The 24,076-nt window shown below is 42.6% G+C and overlaps 1 protein-coding gene across 1 annotated transcript in view; it reads right to left on the bottom strand.

The window, feature by feature from the left end:
* LOC149787599 (toll-like receptor 4) overlaps positions 1-18,189 on the bottom strand; it is a 43,307-nt gene extending 25,118 nt beyond the window's left edge. Inside the window, exon 1 of the mRNA XM_089973767.1 lies at positions 18,066-18,189. The gene's annotated coding sequence lies outside the window, so the exon portion shown is untranslated. The remainder of the gene's footprint in view (positions 1-18,065) is intronic.
* Positions 18,190-24,076: the final 5,887 nt, after the last annotated feature.

The raw sequence follows: 24,076 nt of genomic DNA, 5'->3' as shown, positions 1-24,076 counted from the left end.
CCTAACTGTCCGGTGGCTTCGTACAAGGACAAGTACGATCTCAAGTAATTCTTCTTGGTAAAGTCAGGTTCGAAAGGTCGGGTACACAAGGTCTTGCCATCGCGACTGACTTCGATTTTGGACACGCCAAAGTGTTGAAAGTAGAAAGGATTTTTTGGCAGCTCCGTTGAAGGCTGTATTCTCGACGATACCAACGATCAAACGTTTGGGTAACTGTCCTTGGAACAGATGATCTTCGATCATGGATCGCTGTCCTTTGGGAATGGTGAAGGTTTTCACTTCCACGCGTCGTATGGGATACTTGGCGGTCGTTCTGCTCAACGTCTGGCTGATGTCGTTTCCCACTTTAGGTAACACTTCCACACGGCGTACGTAGAGTCTGGCTTCTAGGATTTTGGTTTTGTAACCGTCACTATCAGCCATCAAATGGAAAGCGGCACTGCTACGATTCAGTCTCAGGCGGACATCCACCCCGTTCAGCAAATACTTTTCTTGCAACCACATGTCCAAATGCAAACGATCCATCAGTTCTAAACTTGTGTCGGCTCCCGTGATTCTCTTTCTTCGTTCTACAAATCCATCATTGTTGTCTTTCTTTTCATCAGTTTCCAATATTTCAAACTTGGTAGGTTCGTCAGCTTCCCATACCACACAGGCATTGAGATGAGTGTTCTTGGCATCTATTCCGTACGTCAAGAGATTTTCCAGGTAGGCACGATAAGGGTAAGTATCCATGCTGCTACTGACCAGTTTGTTATTCAAGTACAAGTCCACTCCACTGAACAAGGAATGCATGAAATTGTTGACGGGAGCTACTGCTTCATCGTCTATAGCACCTCCAGTCTTATCTAGAATTTTGACTTTCAGGTACAAGTAACTGCTATTCAGATCGATGTAATCTTCGGGCTGTCCTTTGATTTCAAACTCGATGGGAGCGGAATCGGTCAGTGAGGAGACGGGGTGAAATTCCACCCACTGGGATTCTTGCATCGTCATCATCGTGGGGGGCATGGCAAACAGATCCAGTTCCGTCTTGGAACAAGCGCAAGATTCTCGTTGCATCATTTTTTTTTTGTCTCTTTTCTCAATAATCGAAAACGTCTAAGTCTCGAACGGTTCTTCTTTTCTTGGCCTTTCTCGCTTGAAGTCTGGTGAAAGGGTGTTTTCTTCGTCGTCTCTTTCTGCCTTGTCCTTGCTGAATGCCTGACTCGGTAGCGTGCAGGGCATTTATAGGTGTTTCTCGTTAGCCTAAAATGTCTTTGCCCGTTTGCAGCAAGACATTTTTGCCTGCCCTCATGAAGGCTTCTTTAGGGTTTTGTTTGTCGATGATGACATTTTGGAGAAATTCTTTGCCTTGCGTCAGTGACGCATCTTTCAAGGCGTGCAATCCGCGTGTCACCATCGGTTTCAACACCGGGGCCACCGAACGAAAGGCCGATTTTAACATATCTCCTAAGCCGTGTCCTCGCTGTTGAGCAACCCCTCGGTACACTGGATACATGACTTACTTACGAGTCGTGAGAGAACCGTTTTCGAAAATGGAGTTTCACCGTGACTTTTCCTTTGGTGAATGGAATTTTTTGTCCCAGATCTCCTTTTATAGCAATGTTGACCGTGTCCAAATACGACTTGCTGACAGGCAAATAGTGAGGATGGACAAATTCGCGGTGGACGTGGTAAGTGTTTCCACCTTCCTCGTCAGCGCCCGTGCCAGAATCTACTTTGAAAGGAATGACACGCAGTAACGGTACGGAGGTGTGTCCCACCACGTTGTACTCCACCACATCGGAATACACGAACATCAAATTCAGTCCTTGGTTCAGTTCTACTGGGGCACGAAATAACTTGCTGAAAGACTCGTTGTCGTAAACGATGGGTAATTCGTTTTTCTTGAGCATGGCCTTTCTCATGTCCATGTCTCCGCCCAACATGTCAAACAATAAAGGACAAAATAAAATGGACACGATTTTACTTCGTTCAAATTTCATCAAGAAGCGACGAGCTGCTTTGTGGTACTCCATGGTGACACTTTTGTTGACATGCTCCAAAGCTTTCAGAAACACGACATTAAACCTGGAGGCTATGGTGCTGACCAAATGTTGACCACTAAAATAATGGCCTGGGGGAATGAACAAGTGATAGGTGGTGTACTTTTGTGTACGGGTTTTCTTGTCATATTTGACATTGCTATCCATCCACTGTTGCATTTGCTCGTCATGAACTTCCACATCAAAAAAATTTTGATTGGGAAGGACATTGAGGACTTGGGTCGGGTGAATCATTTCTACTAAAGCCACTTCCAAATGGGCTTCGTGATCTAACTGGATGGCTTGAGGTAATTTGGAAGTGTAACAGCACAACGTGTTCTTGGGAAACACCTCCATGGAACTGTCACTGGGTAAAGTTAAGTAAAATTGGTTTTGGTGACTCATAATTCCAGAGTTCTGTGGCTGTCCGAGGGGATATTACTGGACGTCAGAGGCGTGTCTCCGTCTAAAATGGGGTTCTGATTGTGGTTGAAGTGGTGACTGGCACTGGCACTGGACACAAGGTTCCCGGGGTTCCCGTTCGAGGAGAATTTCAGGGAGGGATTAGGAAGCAGGTAACCGATGCAACTGCTCAATAAAATGGTCCACAATTGTTTGTCTCCTTGTTGCAAACTCAAATTGGCAATGGCTGCCCCGATGACACAATACACCACGAAGATTTGGCAGAAAAAGACGATTTGCGTTTTAGGCACACGTTCTCCACACCACACCCACAAGGGTTGTTTTTGTAAATCTTGCACAGAAGAACTAGGTGAAGGAGGAGTGGTCGACGTAGCTGCGTCTGCTGTGTGAAAGGGCATGATGGTCACTTCTTTTTATAGTCGATGACTTGCGAAGCGTCGATCCAAGAATCAAAACTGGGTGGATATCCTTTCCAACGTACTTTGACTTCTTTGACACGTCGTTTGCCCACTTTACGAGTTCTGCGTTCGAGAATGCTTTCGATGTCGTACACGTCGTCTTCTTTATTGGTGACACGTTGTAACTCGGGCAAATAAAACGTTCCTTTGAGCACTTCTCCGTTCATGTCTTCCAATTTATAAACGGCAGGATGACGGCCATGCACTCGTCCAGTGACGCGAAACAATTCGGTCGTCCAGTTAGGTAAGTAACCTTTGTCGAAAGTGCGTTTGGTTTTGCCAATGCGCACCCAATCTCCTACGGCCAACATTCCACTTTTCTCGGGGACAGCCCTCGTCGGGGACGTACCAAACAGACGCTCAAGCACCAACACTTCGTTGTCGGGAGTCACGTCTTGCGGGGCACGTCCGATGCTTCGATATTAAGATTGGTTGTACGCTTGCACCAGGTGCGGTAAGATGTCGATGTACTTCAGAGTGTGGTGATGCGTAAAATATTTCCACATGCGTTCTTTCAAAGTGCGTTGAAAACGTTCCACGATGCTGGCTTTGGTTTCGGGATTCTCGGTGGTAAAAAAATGAATGTCACGTTTCTTTAATTCTTTTTGGAAAGCTTGGTTCAGAAATTCGGTGCCTTTGTCCGTTTGCCATCGAAGAGGGTGACGACCGCTTCGTTTCAACACCCGTTGCAGGGCTCGCACTAACTCGCTGCTCGATTTGGAAGTCAAGGGCACGACCCAGGCAAATTTGGAAAAGACGTCGATGACACAAAACAAATATTTGTAGCCACGATTGTAGCTGGCCAAATGAGAGACATCGGCTAAATCGGCTTGCCATTGATGATCGATGCCTTCCACTCGGGTGCGACTTCTGGCAAACATGCGTCAAATGGGTTTGTGTTAAGTGTAGGTAGCTTGTTCTTGCAACCATCGTTGCACTTGAGGTAAACGGAGACTTTTCAGTCTCGTTTTGGCAGCACGATACAATTTTTGAACTCCTGCGTAACCTGCAGGATGGGAGGGATCGTAGTAAATGCTGGCTAAGACTTTTTCCATTTTTTTGTGTTGGTTGGTGTGTTAATAAGACACCCACTCTTGGAGGATGCTACTCTTTTTCTCTTGGGGTATTTTCTTGGATTGCAATGCTTTGCGTGTGCGGCCAGCAATAGGTGTCGAAGAGGAGAAGGATGTCTGAGCGGGGGATATCGGTTCTTGTTTCACTTCTGTCTTCACTTCTGTCTTCACTTTCTTTTTCTCTTGTGAGGAAGAAGGGGTGGCCATCATCTTTTTAATCCATCCAATTCTGGAGGTAGGTGGTGTTGTTAACTTGCGTACTTTTTCTGGTGGAGTTTGAAACCCTTCCTCTTCTTCTCCTTTTTCTGTCTTGGTCACGGGTACTGGTGGTACTGGTACTGGTACTGGTACTGGTGATGGTGCTGGACTTTTCATCAAGGTCTTAAAATCTTTCAGAGTGGGTAGAGCTGTTTCGTCTAAAGCTTTCTGGTGAAAGAGTTGCAGTCGTTGCAAGAGTTGACCGTACTTTTGCGATTTTTCTGTTTCGGACAAATCTTGGCGATCCATCAAGGACTGCAATTCGTGTTATAACTGGGACATCTCGCTCAAATGGGGATTGGGATGTAAATGCGGGGTGTGTTGTTCTTGCCACCGATGGTATTCCATCCATCGTTTGTAAGGCACTAAAGCTAGTTTTCGTCCTTCCATGGGGTTGTCAGGGGTCGATTCTGAGATCTTGGAACTTCCGAGGCCTTTTTATCTTGCTCCCACCAGTCCTCCCAACATGGTTCCCAAGACTCCTTTCAGTATGGGGCCTAACAAGAGAGGTAAAATACCTCCACGTTGCACTAACATCTTCTTTTTTTGACGAATGGGAATTTTCTTTTGAACCATTTGGCGAAGAACGTGACGATGTTTGCCTAAGCATTGTTTCTGGTGTTTGGACAAAGGGATCGTGCCTTTCAAAACGTTCAAACAACATTCGCACACGGTATCGATGACCTCTTTGGAGGCTGTTTCAATGAGTTTTTCTCGTAGGGGTGGAGAAGCTTTGGACAGGACAGATAACATGTCCCCATGTTTGGCTAAACGTGGTGGCAGTCCTTTCCTTTTCTTTCCTTGGGGTTTTCTGGAGGGTGACATCTTTGAGTCTTCAGGAGCACCAAAAAACACTGATATCCGACTTGGTCACAGGCCTTTTTTATACTGGAACGCGTCGCCACTGATTGTCTTTACGTCGTATTAGTTTGAGGACAGGCATGACACGTCGTGCAGGGGTACGTAACGGACTAAATCGAGCCAGTTCTTGCTTGGACAAATCCAGTAAACTTTGTAACATGCCCGATCTTTCTTGAACTTTGATTTTGGGAGAAGGTACTTTGTGAGCAGCAGCCACTGCAACTAAATTGGAAGGTCCTGCCACTGGGGAAGTTCTTTTGGGGGTCATCAACGGAGAAGTTCTTGGTGTGATCAACGTCTCCAAGTACTCTTCAGTTCTGGGTGTCATTAACGGAGAAGTGGACAAACGTGAAGCTGCCGGAGACGCAGTCACCGCTGTGGCAGGTCGTGGTTTGCGGGTGTAAGGTTGCGTCCTGGCCGAAGTGCCTCTCTTGCGAATAGTTTTGTGTGGACTTTTCTTTTTCTGGGGGCTTCTTTTCTTTTCAGGGGTGGTGTCTGGTCAGAGGAGGGTCCTGCCTCTGGAGAAGTTCTCCTTGGGGACCTGGTCTTTTTCTTCTTGGGGCTTCGTTGGACTTTTGTCTTGGGTATAACTTTGGGGGCATTAGGATCCCATCTTAAGAGTGAGCGAATGATGACCCCTCCTAGAGTACCGCTCCCTCCAGGTTTCAAAATGATTTGTATTTTGGTTTGAGTGTCGATGCGGGGATCGGCCAGTTGGACCAAAGCGACTTTGTTTCGATCGAAAAAGCGTTTGGTTTGATGAGGAATCTGAATGATTCCTTGGAGTAATTGACGTGCCGTCACTGTGAACCATCGTAAGACTTCTTTGAGACTAGCTTATAAGACACGAGCTCGTGTTTGTGGATCTTTTTCTCGACTGATGCCATACAAGGCACGAATCAATTTGACGGGAAGATGCGACTGAAGGGACGTCATGTTCGCACTGAGAGTGAGACAGACGAAAAAGGGTCTGAGGTTTTTATAGATTTTTTTATGGGGAGTGAAATGAAGTCGAGGACGGAGACGTGTACAGGACAAGCCCTCCGTCTTGGCACCAGTGGTGAAACAAGTGGGTGCAAAATCTCAAATCCTCGGGGGTCGTAGGTTTCAAATCGACGAGTAAATAGGCGTGTGGAGTTTGAGTGGCATCGTCGTACGCCTGAGTCAGCCAAGGCGTTCCTAACTGTTTGGCTAAGACTTGCACTTGCGACTTATCTCGAGGGCTTTTAAACTAGACCACGTAATGCGCATTGAGACTGATGGTGCGATGGGCTTTACTTTGTTGAAACAAATTTTGGGTGATGTAAACGACACTGGCATTACGGTGATGCCCTTTGCGCGTGAACCACAGTTTAATTTCTTCTTCGTCTTCTCCTAACATGTCGTCGAAAATGACCAAATGGGTTAGACGGGAGTCAGAGACGATGCCATCGTCTTCTTTAGGAATGCCTTCCACAAACACGATGGAATCGCCTTGACTTTCTCGCAAGAGGCTGTACGCCGATTGCCACTCTTTGTAACACCACACGATTCGTTGAGGGGGTCGATCGATCAAATGATGTTTATGTTCGATCAAACGTTTGACGAATTCGGTTTTGCCTGAACCGCTAGGTCCAGCAATGAGCATGTTAAAGGGATGGCGAAGATACAAAGCCTCCCAACTGGCACGATCTACGTGTTCGTCGATGACTTTGACAGTAGAGGAAGAGGGAGCAGAGACAGCAGAGGTAGCCATAGTGTGAGGAATGTCACTTGTGACACGAAAAACAAACAAGACAAGAGTTTATATACTTTTTCAGAACACGTTTATTGAATGTTTCAAACATGAATACGAAAGACAAAAATACATAAAAGCCAAAGGCTTAAGTACAAAAATAAAAGGCACATGATAACCATGAACGTGGAATAAACACAAGTGTCTGTACAACATGTTTTGGGTAAAGTTCTAACCAGTTCTATAGTAGGGGGTAAGGTCACACAAGTGTCCTCCCGAAAGGGTCTTTCAGGCCTGTCCACGACAGTCCTATCCTGGGTGACGGGTTCTTCTGGCACCGTCACTAACACAGGTTGAAAAGTAACTTTTTTCCTTGAATAACTCTCGTGCATACTGGGCCACCTCTTGTGTCCAAGCCTCAAAACCCTGATCTCGGTGATGTCCAACATTTGACTCCTAACCAATCTGGTTTCTTCTTCGTCAACGACATGGTAAGTTACTTCAATGAACAATGAACTATCGATCTTGCCTAGGGTTCCTTTTTATATACAGACCAATACCGACGTGACCGTACGGTAAGGTGAAGTGATTGGGAAGTCGCACTCGCTTCTGGTATACAATTTGATAGACTTTTTCCAAGGGTCGACTGACGATGTGGTGAGTGGGTAAACGTACAATCTTGTTCGGTTGATAGGTGGTCACTTTAAAGTTTCCATCCTCTACCGATTGCAGGGCTTCTTTCAATACCCCAAAGTTGACCACTCGACTGGTACGATGATTCAGAGTCAGTCCTTTCACTTTGCACGTCGTGTGCACTTCTCCTTGTTTGTCCCGGTATTCGTAGCCGTAATTTTAGGGACCACCACTGACGAAACTTAGAATCTTCTCGTCGGGATGCTCGTCTGTCCAGGCTCCTAAACGGTCTCCTTCGATGTCAGGGTGCTGTTGAATCGGGTGATGGATGTAAATGCAACTGTCCGTGTCAAAGTACAGGACGCGCTCTTCTAACAGTTCTAAAGCTTCGTACAATTTTAAGCGAGCATGAGCTGTCACGTAAGCCGCAATGATGACATTTCCAAAAGGGTCGTCTTGTACAAAGTCCAGATCTTCTTCGTAATTGACCAAGATCAAATCCTCTCGAACGACGTCCACGTGTTTCATGTATTTGGTTTTGTCGTGAATCATCTGGAAGTAGCGGGAAGGTTCTGTCAAATATTCCGTCTTGGGTAAACACGGTCGTTGTGCCATTTTACCCCACAAGCAATTTAACATCACTTTGGCAAACGATCGCCTGCCTTCGTTTTTTTCGATGTGGTCTAAAGAGATGCCTTCTTGTGCATAGTATTTCTCTTTGAATTGTATTTGGTCTTCGGGAGTGTGACACCAGGAAGGATAGCCGCTGGCTTCTTGTTTCAGTTTCAAAAAGGCATCCACGTAGTCGGCGAAAATGCCTTTCTGAGTAGGGTCACCCTTGTGGTACTGTTGTGTCTTGGGAAAGTGGCAAATTTCGTACACTTCTAACAGTTGGTATCCCATGTCCAGAGCTTTGAACAATTCCACGCTGACCCAGGTTCCCGTCAAGGCACGTTCTTCCTGGCTGTGATGGCAAGGTTGGTCCTGGTTGCACGTTTCGGCACAAGTACGGCACAAGGGAAACATCAGTTTGCCTTGACAATGGTGAGGTAAGACGGGATGGTATAGGTTCGTGGGAGGCAAAACTTTACACTTGATCAAGCCTTCGTATTGTCGAATGTTTTTCAGGTCGATGTGTTCCGTGAACAATTGCGGGTGCCCTACAGGAAAGCGACAATATTTGCACACGTAGGGATACAGCGAACACACGTCCAAGTATTTGATTTCTTCTCCTTTCTCTTCGTCGGCTTGGTACAGCAAACAGGTGGCATTGGTCCTTCCTCCGTACAAACTATCCCTCGGGTTCAGCGGGTCCATGAACTGGTAACTTTCCACGAGGCGTTTAAACTCGGGATCGGTTTTCAAACGGTGATCGTACTCGTATTCCCACATTTCCACCACTTGGTATCCTTGCTGTTCTAACTTTAGGCGTCGCTGACAAGTGTCCTGGTACAAGTCTTCCATGGTTCGTTGCAAAAACTGATTTTTAGTGTCACGGTCAGGGTAACAGACGGGACATCCGTGAAATAAGCAACCGTTAAACTCGTACACGATCTTGGGGTTTTCTAAGTCCCAGCCATCTACCGAATACGTTCCGATGGTCTTTTCGCCTCCTCCGTTGCGGGCATGCTGAATCCATTTGTCTTCCTTGTCGCACAAGTAATGTAACCAACGTAGGGCTTTGACCGAGTATTGACGCTTGACATAGTGGGTCGTTTGAGGACTGATGACAGCCACGGTGTTTTCAGGCATGAATCGTTGGCGGTACACTAAGGAACACGCTTTGGCAATGGTGCAAGCTTCTTTCAAAGGATCGACCCCTCCGTGTTCCATGAACAGTTCTCGAAATTTTCCACAGCAACGTCGTAAAATGTCCACGTCTGAACGACAATACTTTAACATTTCTTCCTGAAAGTCGAAGGGGTCAGAGGCATGAGCCTGGTACCAAGCGTAGAAAGCTTCTCGTTGTTCGGTATGCATGTTGTCGGGGTCGTAATAGTGAGCCTCAGGTAAATGGGGTAGAACGGCATGTTGATTGGCTTCCGTATTGAAAAAGTGTGGAAAGTACCCTTTAGCCATTTCTGTCATTCCAAACATTTTAGGCATTCGACTCAAAGGCATGGCCAAGTAACTCATCGAATCTTTAAACTGTACTTGTCCCACTTGCATGAAAATGATTTTGGCTCCGTTCAAAGTGACTTTAGGACGTTCGGTGCCTTGTTCCGTATAGTATCTGAGAAGAAACTGTCCATCGTATCCGGAGAAATTGTGAGCCATCACCGTGGCATGACGATGACAATCTCCGTAACGTTCGATGTCCTCTTGGCTCCACGTCTTGTCGATGGGGTCTAAGACCCATTGGGCAAAATCGGCTAACGTGTTTGGTCCCCGAAAGATTTTTTCACGCCCTCCAGGAATCTTGCTGCAGTGAGGGCAATGACTGAAGATAGGTTCTTGAATGCACTTCTCGCACGCTCTATGAGCCACGCAGAAATTAGGAATGTGAATGCCGGTCTCTTGCATGCATTCGAAATCAAAAAAGATGAAATTGCCTTTCTTCTTGTGACCGTCCTCTTTCTCTGGTGGGGGTTGGTATTTTTGCACGTAGCATTGGTGTTCCAAGTCCACGATGCGGTGACAAATGTGACATTTTTTTTCCTGAACATACGTGTGCCTTGGTACTATTGGTACGTATGCCTTGTCTACACGTAGGGCACAATCTCAAGAGCTGACAAGCACATTTCTGCTCTGAACCTTGCGTCTTCAGATGTTGTTGGTAACAGGTAAGACTGACAAACGTGCGCAAACAAGTCGAACAAGGCACTGGTCCTTCGCTCAGACAGGGTGGAGAGGCCAAACATCCTGGGCATTTCATTCCGCAATGCTTGTGTTGCTCTCGATTGTTATAACCATAGTCACATTTCTCACAATAATAACTGTGTCCCAGGAATCCAGTGATGCTGGTAATGGTATCGAAATGGTCATCGTGATGATAGACATGAATGTATTTTCCGTCCTTAAAATCTTGGCCTCGAAACAACAGAGTTCCACGCATTTCTTGAGGGTGCACTTTCAAGGTGTAGCGTGGAGCTAGGGCATCTTGCAATTTTTGCATCTCAGGAATGCCACAGGGTGTGTCTTTGGACAGTCCGGCTTGTTGTAACAGGAGTTCTGCTTCATTTCGTTGTTTGGCTCGGTCGGATTGTTGAATAGTTTTCCAGGTTCTTTTCCATTCTACCGTGTCGTTCTTGTTGGCATAGGTTCGTCCCACCACGATGGCACGGGCTAAACACATCTGGTCTTGAGGGTTGTTAATTCGGATGAGACTCTTTTTGGTGTTGCGAAGGTCGTCCACCAATAACATCTTTTTGCATCCAGTTCCTTGAGGAGGAGAGACGTGGGCCATTTTCAGTGTGGCTCTACCATCGGTGATGTCAAACTGGTCATTAGATTGTTGCACCTGTTATATCTTGTCCATGACTTTGGAAGGGGTCAGTTCTGCGGGTCTGCTAAACTCGATCCAAACAGGGGATTTCAAACCGTCGTGATCTATGGATAGTGTCAAGCGATCGTCTTCTTTGGCTTGACATTGTCGCTTGAGTGCGGTGAGCAAAGAATCCCACATCTCGGTGATAAACCCTTCTGCTTTCTCCAAGGGTACGTCGGCCTTGAAATCTTTAAACTTCACCGTGTAGGTGTAAGCCGTGGTTCTAAATTTTCTAGAGGAGCGCTTTTCCGTCTCTCGAATGGAATAGTACTTTTCAGGGTTGACTAAGGGTGGTGAACTTGGTTTAGAGGGTTCGGATTCTGGTTCACTCATGTCCTCTTCAAAATCACTGGCATGAATTTGTGCCAAGATTTCAGCCCTGGTACGAGGCGATAGATCACGTTTCTGCCTCTTACTTTCTTCTTCTTCTTCTTTCTTCTCGAATGAATGGGATCGTTTCATCTTGAGTGCAAAATGTCAAATGACTCAAGTTTAAACACCATAGACTAATTTATAGTCTTGGCAAACCAGCGTATATAAAAAGGGCGTGTGTCTTGTCCTTTCAATATTCATTTCACTCTCAAGCCGAGCACAACGATGGAAGAGACTACCCAGATGGAACGTTTCGTCAGAGCTTTGCGAGGGGTCATTAGAAAATTCTCTTCAGACCATCCGACGGACTACTCTCCTTCCTTTCGAGATAAAAGTCAAGATACTTGCTATATCTGTCAGAAGAAAGGGCATTGGTCTTCAGAGTGTCCAGACCGTCCAAAAAGAAAAAAAACAGGGGCTAAAAAAGACAAAAGTCAAGATACCTGTTATTATTGTAAAGAAAAAGGACATTGGTCTCCAGATTGCCCAAAAAAGAAACAAGAGGAGTCAGAAGAAAAGAAGGATTCTTCAGAAGAAGAGAGGGATTCTTCGGAAGATGAGAGGGATTCTTCGAAAGAAGAGAGGGATTCTTCAGAGGAAGAAGAGGAAGAAAGAAGACAATTATATTTAAAAGAGGTAAAGAAACAGGAGAAGAAAAGAAGAAGGGAAGAAAATGAGGATAAAACGGTGAAGAAATTCAAAAAACAGAGAGACTAAATAATGAGAAAGAAGAAGTGTACGAACTTTTTAAAGTGTTCTGTGGTGAATTGTGAATTGGATTGTAAAAAATGGATAAAAGAATACATGAATGATATAAGGTAAGTGTCTTTGAGTTTTGATTTTAAAATAAGAAGCTACACTCACGCACTCACACACAGACAAGTACTATAAGGGTAAAATGGGTGGGGTTTATTTTTGAGTTATTGGCAAATTGAAATTGTATTTCTTTTCGAGAAATGTGGGTGGCCCTGAAAAGGGCCTTTTTTCTTTATGGTGTAGGAGTGAGTTTAACCAATCAACTTTAACTGCCTTAAGCCTTTGCCACGGCCAAGGCCTACTTCTGATGATTGGGTTGAAATCACTAAGGGTGGTAGGACAGGCTTAGTCACAGGGTTGGCGTGTTTAGCTCGGGAAGGTCGTATTCTCTTCGGTCGTGACAAAGAAGTCTGATACATTTGTTTCAGACTTCTTAACTCCGCTAAAATGTCCAACCGTACCGTAGCCGTTTGATTTTCACCCTCTTGTTTCTTTGCTGCTACTTCTTCTTGCTGTTGTTGCTGTTGTTTTTTTCTTACCTCTTTTTGTTGCTGTTGCTGTTGCTGTAGGAGAAAAGCTTGTTCCGCTTCCTTTTGTCGTTGCATAAATTTCTCCAATTCTTCTTTCTGTCTCTGTCTAAAATTCTCCACTTGCGCTAATGAAGAAGGTAACGAAGGTTCCGGAACAAATTCTTGCGAGGTAAGAAAATCCACAAAATCCCAATGTACCTCTTCTGAAAGTAAGTCCGGGTTCCCTTGGGCAGTCTCCCCTGCTGGTGCACCCCAATGGATCGTTTTCTGAGTTTCCGTCATGTTGAATCACTGTCGCATAGATTGGCTGCACACAAGCGCTAACGAATCTATATAGACCACGTGACGTCACAGACTGCTCTCTTCGGATTGGATGCGAGCTGACTGAATTTTGTAACGCGTGTTCGGATTGGTGAATGAATTCAATCCGTTTCAATCCTTCCTGTACCTATAAATAAGCGCAGTTCACTGCATTGATTCACCTATTCTCGTCGCTTCAAGATGTGGACCACAGTTGAGTCATCCACCCTTGTGTCTTCCATGATGTTTAGGACGGACATGCTCATGTATGTCAGGTCCAAGTGGACTGTTGTTGATAGGACAGATACTAGTCAATGGATGAGGAGAGTTTACATAGAAAGACAAGGATGTCTCAAGAGGGTACTTGTGTATGGACCGGCAGTTAGAAGGAGTTTAAGAAGAAGAAGAAGAAGAAGATGTGACAGATGCCATCTATGTTAATATTAATATTAACGTAAACCCAAAGGCCCTTTTCAGGGCCAGCCATATTTCTCGAAAAGAGATAGCCTTTCCATTGCCTACCCCTTTTTTAAAAAAATTTAAAAAAAAAAAAAATCCCATGTTCAATTTCCCTTGACGCTATAAAGTCCCACCCTGTTTAAATTCCTTTGACGCTAAACCGTCCCACGATTTTTCTCCATGTTAATTTCCCTTGACGCTATCTGACCCACGATTTTTCTCCATGTTAAATTTCCCTTGACGCTAATCTGACCCAGGGGTCTCTGTAATGCTAATTCCCATTGACACTAATCTCACCCCATTTACTACTGTCATATCGCTACGATGTCTGCAATGTGGCAGTTTATAGTGATGTCTAGCACTGGAGCATCATGCCGCAGACATGTAACATGATCTCCCACCCAGTCACATTATCCTGACACCAGGCCGACCAGTCCTAACACTAACCTCTTTATGCTGAACGCCAAGCGAGGCAGCTGTTAGTACCATTTTTTAAGTCTCTGGTATGACTCGGCCGGGGATCGAACCCACGAGCTCCCGCATCCGAGGCGGGCGCTCTAACCACTAGGCCACCGGAGCGGTCCTGGAAACAGAATGTGAAAAATAGAAAATATAAAAAATTTCACTAATAAATTTACCTATACGGGAGATTTCAGTGAGTGACGGGAGACACCCCATAACTCAAGTGGTTCACTAGTGCGTGTCTGCTAAGGAACCAGCAATTTATTTTGGCAGTGGAGGAGGGGGGCACCTTGGATTTTCTTTCGACCTAGAATATTTCTTCTATTACCCCAAGATAATATTCCAGCTCCCACCCTTCTGAAAATTGACGCGTAAGTCCATAAGCTTAATACAAAGAGAAAAATCTCTGCACCCACTTTAACTAGTCCTACATGTAAGACATAGCACATGTTGATTTTGTTTAGGTGCTATGTCTTACTATCCAAATAACGGCCTTGTATAGTGTGTTCCGATGTCGTTGACATCGGAATGAGTAATCAAAGTTTCAGGAACATCTCACACACTTGGCAGCTTATATCGACATTCTTCCACTAATTTATGTGTAATTAATATACTTACTGTGCTGTCTTTATCCTGCAAAAATGAAAACATGACACTAGCAAATGGATGCATTTTCACGTTCCGTTGATATACATTTACATCTGTTGCAATGCGACGGTAGTCGAGGTATGCCGAGGTAAGTTCACGTAGGTTCATGTTGGGGATCTGTTTCTTGAAAGAAACGAACCGTTGCTTACAGTTCCAATAGGCAAAATATAATTTTATTCGTTTCGTTAAAAAATAACATTTCAACTTAACCAAATTTCGGCATTCTCGGCTTTCATCGCTTTCCAGCCAACTGAAATGTAGGCCAAAGAAACTTGAAAACAGGCCCATTTCCTCTATGAGAATTTGAATTTATTAGAGAAAAGGCATCAGAGTAAGTAAAGTCTGACTAAAACATTATAACTTTACTTTGCAGAAAAGCGTCGTTATTTTAGTTGTCAGTTGTGTGAAATATTCCTGAAAATTTTACTTTCGTAACGATGTTAGTCGACATCAAAACACACTACACAGCGCCGTTAGTTAGGCTGTAAGACCCTGACGCCCAAAACATAAATATCAGTGTCAGGTCTTATAGGTAGGACTACCACTTTAACCTGCAAATTGCAATACATATATTTTTTTCCCTTTAACTTTTATTACATGTCATAGTTGCCAAAAAGGTATACTTGAATAGCTTAAAGTATGTAGTCAATAACGCTAATAAATTTCAATTCATTTCTTGAAACGTAGTCAAGAGTTGCGACCTTTTCAAAATATTTACTTTTATACTTTCATTTTAATAAGCTAGCGTCATGTACGAGTTACTATGTTCATCTATGTGCGTGAGTCTTTCTACGTTCCATATCCAATCTGACACTCCTTTACTGCTTCACGTATTAACATTAAACTTTCACTATGGTTGAACTTGGGATTAATTAATTTTTTATCATTTTATCTTGCACGTGCTCACGCACGAGAGAGAGAGAGAGAGAGAGAGAGAGTCCATGAGAATGGTGATAACGTACGCGTTCAATTGGTGACACTTTCAGAGGAAAACCCCACGACCCTATTAAACAAGAAATTACTTTCTTTATCCACTGCTCTAAACCTGCGCATAAAACTGTTTTGCTTAAAGGGGTATGTATTACGATGTTACTACAACCCTTTCCTTCCATGGTCGACAGCAGCAGAGAAAGTAAAAGCATAAATATCCACTCACGACATTTGCGTTTTGGATTACTATTTTGGTTTTTCCACGTGATCATATTAGGCGTCAACAAGTTCTATTTCTAGACAAGGAAAACCGTACATAAGTCAAAGTTTTACCATCTTAAAACGCGATTTTTAGCCGTTTTAGATGGAACACTAGCCGTTTTAGATGGAACAATAGCTTAAACTGAGCACTTTTGAGACTTCGAGTCTAACAAAAGCACACACACGAAAATACAACCAAAAACCCCCACGAAAGGAAAGTAAAAATTGATATTTGATTCAACAGTGCTCCTTTAAATTTTATAAAATGCAAAGAACGTGATTTTTCCTTCATTTGCTGAAGTTAAATTAACTTGTAAATTAACTTGTATCTCAGCTAGGTCAACCATTATACCGATAGGAAAGAATGATTCACTCTGGTAGTATCTTACACCTTATCACAAGTACTGATAAACTGCCATGAGGAAATTAATTTTGGGGACAAAAATAAGACTGGCTTACCTGTCAAAAAACAAACAAACGATGTAACAGGAAATTATATACAAGTTTCTTTTACAGGACTGCTCAACCGTGAACAAGCAATGAACATACAGTATAAAACCATCATTTGAATAAATTACGTCATATGATACATTTCGCTCAACCATTATGTCAAACACAGTCTCCATTTATTTTACAGATTTTCCTTTGGTAATTCACCCACGATCAAGATAGGTACACAACATTAATCCACACTGTATTATGTTTTTGATGTGAAATGAAGATCTGAAGTCGGCTTTACATGTCATAAAGGTAGAAAGTAAGTTGGTGTGTTAACACTTTTGTTCAACCCCCCCCCCACATCCATCATTATTTGCAACACTACTGGCGTTATTCACCGTTATAATAGCATATTTAGTTAAATGTATTTGTTCCTGTGGGGTTAAATTACTTTGGAGAATGTGTGACATGGTATGCAATTTTTGTGTGTATGTACAGAAATTTGAATTATATTCATTGAAGTAGGAGTGCAGAGCTAGAATCGACAGATAAATGAAGAAAATGTATTGCACTTCCCATTATTTTACAATATCTGGCCTATTAAGCCCCAAAATATCCCATTTGGTCCTGATGCAAATGGTTATAACGTAGACATGTATGGAGACAAAGACAATGGAGGGTGATACAACGAGGTTAATGCATTATAATGACAGTCCATAAAGAAGGTAGGAATATGCGGACAAAGACAACGGAGGGTGATACAACGAGGTGAATGCATTATAATGACAGTCCATAAGGAATGTAGGAATATGGGGACAAAGACGACGGAGGGTGATACAACGAAGTTAATGCATTGTAAGGACAGTCCATAAAGTAGGTAGGAATATGGGGACAAAGACAGTGGAAAGTAGTATAATGAGGCTAATAAATAATAATGAAATAAATAGTAGTTGTTCTTAAGTATGCAAGGGAAATCTGATGCCATATCAACCTGCCTAAAATAAAATTCTTTAACAAATAGAGAATACAAGTAACATAAACAGGTCCATATGTATTTGTGATAGATCACAAAAATGATAAGTATATAATAAGTTTCCATGACAAGTCAAATGAAACTCATTGCAAGATAAGTTTATGCACCACACACACACACACACCATGATTCGGATCAGATCAAATGATGGAGGGTTCCAAAATTTCACAGTAGCACTGGCTTTCCTAGAAGGGGCACCAAAGCAAAAGTCGATGTGTCCCCTCAAAGTGTGCATAATACCCAATAAACGTGCACAAGAATAAAACAATGGTCAAATTTCAAGTGACAAGTGACTGTACTCTGTTTGTGTGTTTTGCTTTTTTGAGCCTGGATATATATATATATATATATATATATATATATATATATATATATATATATATATATATATAATCGTACAAGTTAGACAATTTTTAATTCCATCACGGATCCATAGGTTACGGCACCTATTCAAATGTAAAATCAGTGAACTGACAAACAACAGTGCAAAACTAACTTTTAACTAGCCTAAGCACTTTCAACTCATTAATTGCACTAAATATAGTTATGTAAATCTTTGTAATTTGAATGCTTTTTAGCATTTATTGTTTGTCTTTTCTGTATTGTGTTTCCATTTGATAGGACTCGGTGAGAGTAGAAAGTGCACAGGCTAGTTAAAAACCAGTTATTGCACTGTTAGTTGCCAATTTATTGCATTTATCTTAAACAATCCCTGGCACACGCTAGCCATTGCTTGAAAAAGTACACTTGAAAAGATTGTTATCCACCATATAACAGTGACAGCAATAGGGTACGGACGGAAGGACAAGTAGACTGGCAAATAAACGCGCTAGAGTTGAGACTGAGCAACGTAAAACTGCATACTAAGAAAAATGAAAGTTGTATTTTTTTTGGTGATGGTTATGGCTAATATATACGACAATTATATATTATAGAACTTACCTGATTCGGGTCAGGTGCAAGACTTCATTTGGAATGCCTTCAACGGTTTGAGCAGAAGCAGTTTATCAATATTTTCTACAATGTAACATACCCGAATACCACCTACGCAAACCGTGCAATGGTTCTATATATATACCTTATTTTAAAAAATAGGGTAAACTGTGTTTTCCGGAAAATAAGTGAACCAGTTCACAGGTTAACATATACACAATACCGAAACTGCAACGACTCCTATCAAAATGACATACTTACTACAGACTGTTCATACAAAAAAATTAAAACGTACAAAGGGGAGTATATCGCATATAGACAATTTCTATGAATGGATTTTCTAAACATCAAAAGGTATAGAAAGTAGAAGGGGCTTTTCTCATTACTTTTCAGGTTCCTGACAATATTATATCTCGTTCCATGGCCATTTTCTAATTCTTTTTATAATTGATCATTTGTCATCTATTTATCTAAATTACATTGATACTCCATGTTGTTGAGAGAGAGAGAGAGAAAGAAAGAGAGAGGGAGATTGGGGTGGGGGTGGGGGTGAGAGAGTCAGACCAGAGAGAAACGACTGGATACTGACGGAAGGACCAGTAAAATGGCAGACACGGACACTTGAGTTCAAGCTAATTCATAAAATTTACGTCTTAAGAAAGATGACATTTTGTGACTTTAATGCGTACAAATAGTTACACATATTATAGAAAATACAGGATTTCCGTCAGGTGGACTCCTTCTTTCGGAATGACCTCGATACTTTTGACAGTCAATAAACGTTTTTTTCCCAAAACTATTCTTGAATATCTAGGAACACATGTCAATGTTATTTGGATATTGACTTTGTTGTTTACACGGAATTAAAAATTACATTGGAGTGCGAATCCCATATTGAAAATTTAATCGATGGATTTCGTAAAATATGTATAGATATCATGAGACAGAGAAATTCAAAATGGGTTTTCCCATTACTTTTCCAAGTTGAGGTGTCATTAGTCGTGTGAATAGAAAGGTAACAAACAATACTAAAACTGAAAATGGTGGCCTTTCAAGTTTCAATTTTATATGAACCTGTATTTATTTTCTTACGTATGGGATAAATGCCCTCCTCTGAAATGCCAATGACCTTGGTAGCATATGGGGCCACCCTAGCGACAATGGGAATTAGCATTACAGAACCCCTTGGGCCACTCTAGCGACAAGGGAAATTTAACAGGGAGAAAAACCCTCGGCCACTCTAGCGACAAGGGGAATTGAACATGGAAATTGAACATGGGAATGTCACCTGGGGATCAGTGGGATTTAAACATTGGTAACGTCATAGGTTTATAGGGTCAAAACCTTTTATAGGGTGAAATGTATTTGTAGGGACAAAGGGTTGATAGGGACAAACATAGACATACAGAAACAAACAAATACACATTCAAACACACAGAAAAGAGGACAGAAATATTCTAAAGAAAGACTCACAGATAGAACAGAGACTCGATAAAGAAAAGTCTGTTGTATGGGTTCAAAACATTTATTCAAGTACATATATACATGGGCTCTCTGGCCTGTGCTTTGGTCTAAGCACTATCCATTAAATACATAAACATTTGAACATAAAAGAAACATATTTACGAGTTGTTTAGTTATTGACTCTAGTAAACTAATGTTTAAAATTAACGTTCACTCCTTTCTAAAATCACTTCATATGCATCGAATTTACATTAAATGTTCGTTTATAAGAAAACGTTAAAACAAAACAAGTAACAAACAATCAAATAAGAGAAAGTTCGTGTTTGTCTCTCTATCCGTCACACACGTTGTTTAAAATCTGGTCAGCTACCACTTGTGTCCCAGCATAGATGTTTCCGATCTCGTATTCCCTGTCAGTCGTAAATCTGCTGTTACGTCCATCGTGCTAGGTACACTTATCGGTAAGCAGATCAAGAGCAGTGATCGTCTTCTTCCCATGGAGGTACAACATATGCCATATGAATAGTCACTTTTCCATCGGTGATGTCAAATTTTTCTCTCACCGACCGCACGTCTTCAATAGCCCTCAAAAGTTTGGAAGAAGTTATTTCTGCAGGTGTGCTAATCCAAGACATACAGGCGAGTTCAAACTGTCGTGATACATAGATAGGCTCAAACGACCTTCATCTTTGACTTGGCAATGACATTTGAGTTCCTCTAACAGTGAGTCAAGTAGATCCGTAATGAAACCTGATACTTCCTCGGCTGGAACGTCAGACGCGAAGTCTTTAAATTTCACCTTGTAGGTGTAAGTTATCGTTCTAAATTTTCTCGAGGTCGCTGTCTGGGTCATTTGGATGCTAAAATACTCCTTTAGGTCTATTGAATCCTTTCCCTTCTTGAACGCACTTTGCTGTGACGGTATGGTGGTGAAAGAGGTCAATGATGTTTGTTCCTTCTCTTTTTTCTTCTGCGTAGAGTTATTCATCTTTCTCGTCGCTTGTCCTCGCAATGAAGTGCCGTTCTTGGAAGTCGTCCCTTTTTATACTGGGTGATATCAGCATGTCCATAAGGTAAAGTTTTGTGGTCTGGAAGTTTCACTGGTTGCACGTAGTTTGTCATGGCATTAGTACATAACAACTAAGATGTGGTATTGCATTGGTGATGTGATCGTGAGGCATAGAATCACACCCGAGTTTCTCGTTGGACTTGAGTCTTACGCTCTATACTTGCTGTTTGAAAGGATTCAATTTTTTCGATTGGTCTTGGTAGTGACAATGAACTATTGGTCTTGGACGTTGTCCCTTTTTATATGCTGACCAATATCGATGTGACCGTACGGCAACGTAAAGTGATTGGGAAGTCTCACTCGCTTCTGGTACACGATTTGATAGATTTTTTCCAGGGGTCGACTGACGATGTGGTAAGTGGGTAAACGTACAATCTTGTTCGGTTGGTGAGTGGTCACTTTAAAGTTTCCATCCTCTCCCGATTGCAAGGCTTCTTTCAATACCCCAAAGTTGACCACTCGACTGGTACGATAATTCAGAGTCAGTCCTTTCACTTTGCACTCCGTGTGCACTTCTCCTTGTTTGTCCCGGTATTGGTAGCCGTAATTTTTAGGACCGCCACTCGCGAAACTTAGAATCTTGTCGTCGGGGTGTTCGTCTGTCCAGGCTCCTAAACGGTTTTCTTCAATGTTAGGATGTTGCTGACCCGGTCGATCGATGTAGATGCAACTGTCCGTGTCAAAGTACAGGACGCGTTCCCCTAACAGTTCTAAAGCTTCGTACAATTGTAAGCGAGCATGAGCTGTCACGTAAGCCGCAATGATGACATTTCCAAAAGGGTCGTCTTGTACAAAGTCCAGATCTTCTTCGTAATTGACCAAGATCAAATTCTCTCGAAAGACGTCCACGTGTTTCATGTATTTGGTTTTGTCGTGAATCATCTGGAAGTAGCGGGAAGGTTCTGTTAAATATTCCGTCTTGGGTAAACACGGTCGTTGTGCCATTTTACCCCACAAGCAATTTACCATCACTTTGGCAAACGATCGCCTGCCTTCGTTTTTCTCGATGTGGTCTAAAGAGATGCCTTCTTGTTCATGGTATTTCTCTTTGAATTGTATTTGGTCTTCGGGAGTGTGACACCAGAAAGGATAGCCACTGGCTTCTTGTTTGAGTTTCAAAAAGGCATCCACGTAGTCAGCGAAAATGCCTTTCTGACTGGGATCACCCTTGTGGTATTGTTGTGTCTTGGGAAAGTGGCAAATTTCGTACACTTCTAACAGTTGGTATCCCATGTCCAGAGCTTTGAACAATTCTACGCTGACCCAGGTTCCCGTCAAAGCACGTTCTTCCTGGGTGTGCTGACAAGGTTGGTCTTGGTTGCACGTTTCGGCACAAGTACGGCACAATGGAAACATCAGTTTGCCTTGACAATGGTGAGGTAAGACGGGATGGTATAGGTTCGTGGGAGGCAAAACTTTACGCTTGATCAAGCCTTCGTATTGTCGAATGTTTATCAGGTCGATGTGTTCCGTTAAAAATTGCGGGTGCCCTACAGGAAAGCGACAATATTTGCACACGTAGGGATACAGCGAACACACGTCCAAGTATTTGATTTCTTCTCCTTTCTCTTCGTCGGCTTGGTACAGCAAACAGGTGGCATTGGTTCTTCCTCCGTACAAACTATCCCTCGGGTTCAGCGGGTCCATGAACTGGTAACTTTCCACGAGGCGTTTAAACTCGGGATCGGTTTTCATACGGTGATCGTACTCGTGTTCATACATTTCCACCACTTGAGTAGTATATAGGGATACTAGGGCGACAATGGGAATTAGCATTACAGCCCCCCCCCCCCCCCCGGGAACATATAGCGACAATGGAAATTTAACATGGAGAAAAATCGTGGGAACATATCGCGACAAGGGAAATTAACATGGAGAAAAATCGTGGGACTGTTTAGCGACAAGGGAAATTAACATGGAGAAAAATCGTGGGACAATCTGGCGACAATGGGAAATTAATATGGAGAAAAATCGTGGCACTGTTGAGCGTCAAGGGAATTGAACATGGGAATAGAGTGTGGGTCTGTCTAGGGACTAGGGGAATTTAACATATGGAAATTGAACATGGTGGGTCTGTATAGCGTCAAGCGGAATTAAACATGGTGGGATTGTCTAGGGACAATGATGGTAGAGGGTCAAACACAACAGAGACAGAAACATACATACACTAGTACAAGCGTGAGATTTGTATATAAAGCATTACCAAGACCTGAAATCATGCTGGGGTGTTCAAAAATTTGCATAATTGTAATGATCCTATAAATAGCTATAATCAAGGAAATGCTCAACGACAAAATGGATGTGACTAAAAGTAACGCTAAAATGACGAAATTGTCCCAGAATTTAAAGGAAAATAAACATATCCCCGAAAATTAAGTCACAATGGTTTAGACTAAAATGGATAAAATTAGTAACTACTTACAATATCAACTTGTGTGACGATCGTGGATAAATACCTATGTATCTATAATCAGCTGAAATTCCTATGAAATCCCACTATCTATTTGTAGCTCCAACTTGTGGGTTATTCCTTTGGAAAATCCCACTATCTTTTCATAGCCTCAGCTTGAGTGACGTTCCTGTTTATGAACTCTAGTATATATGTATAGCTACAAAATGTGGAAATCCCCAAGTCCATATTTATAGTCTCAAAATTTCCAGCGTCAGTGACGTCACTGTACTGAACACTAGGGGATAAATGGCAACAGTGTTGCAAGTGGCTGACCTGTATACCCGCTACTGTAGGTAGGTAGGTAGAGTGTATCTGATAGTGATAAAGTGAGTTTTATAGGGACAAACAGAGACTAATACACACACACACACACATACACACACACACACAACATACGCGCGCAGACACACGCTAAAACACACACACGCACACACACACATGCACACAGAAGGAAGAGGAAAAAAACAAACCCCAAATATACTATCAACACAGAAGGGAGATAATACAAACCCCAAATATAGTATCAACACAGAGGGGAGATAATACAAACCCCAAATAAACTATCCACACAAACGTACGCGAACGCGTACAAAACCCAAATATACTATCCATACAAACGTACGCACACGCATAAAAACCCCAAATATACTATCCACACAACGTCGCTAACGCATACAAACCCCAAATATATTATCCACACTCGGGAGAAGAAGAAAAAAACAACCAAATATAACATCTACACAACGTACGCGAACACACACACACACACACAGACACACACACACACAGACACACACACACACACGCACACCACAGAGGGAAGAAGAAAACCATTATACACTATCCACACGGAGTGAAGAAATAACCCTTTATATATACTATCAACAGAGAATGAAGAAAATAACCCATTATATTCCATCAACACAGAGTGAAGAAGAAAAAGTTTTTTGAAAGCACCTAAGCCCTCACCTGCAATGACCAACTCTGCCAAACACCTACACCCCACCCCACCCCACCCCACTTCCAACACTACAA

The sequence above is a fragment of the Sinohyriopsis cumingii genome, chromosome 11, assembly GCF_028554795.1.
Source record: "Sinohyriopsis cumingii isolate HCF-2022 chromosome 11, ASM2855479v2, whole genome shotgun sequence".
Lineage (NCBI taxonomy): Eukaryota > Metazoa > Mollusca > Bivalvia > Unionida > Unionidae > Sinohyriopsis > Sinohyriopsis cumingii.
The sequence above is the reverse complement of the archived record's forward strand: the minus strand, read 5'-3'. Positions and strand labels throughout refer to the sequence as shown.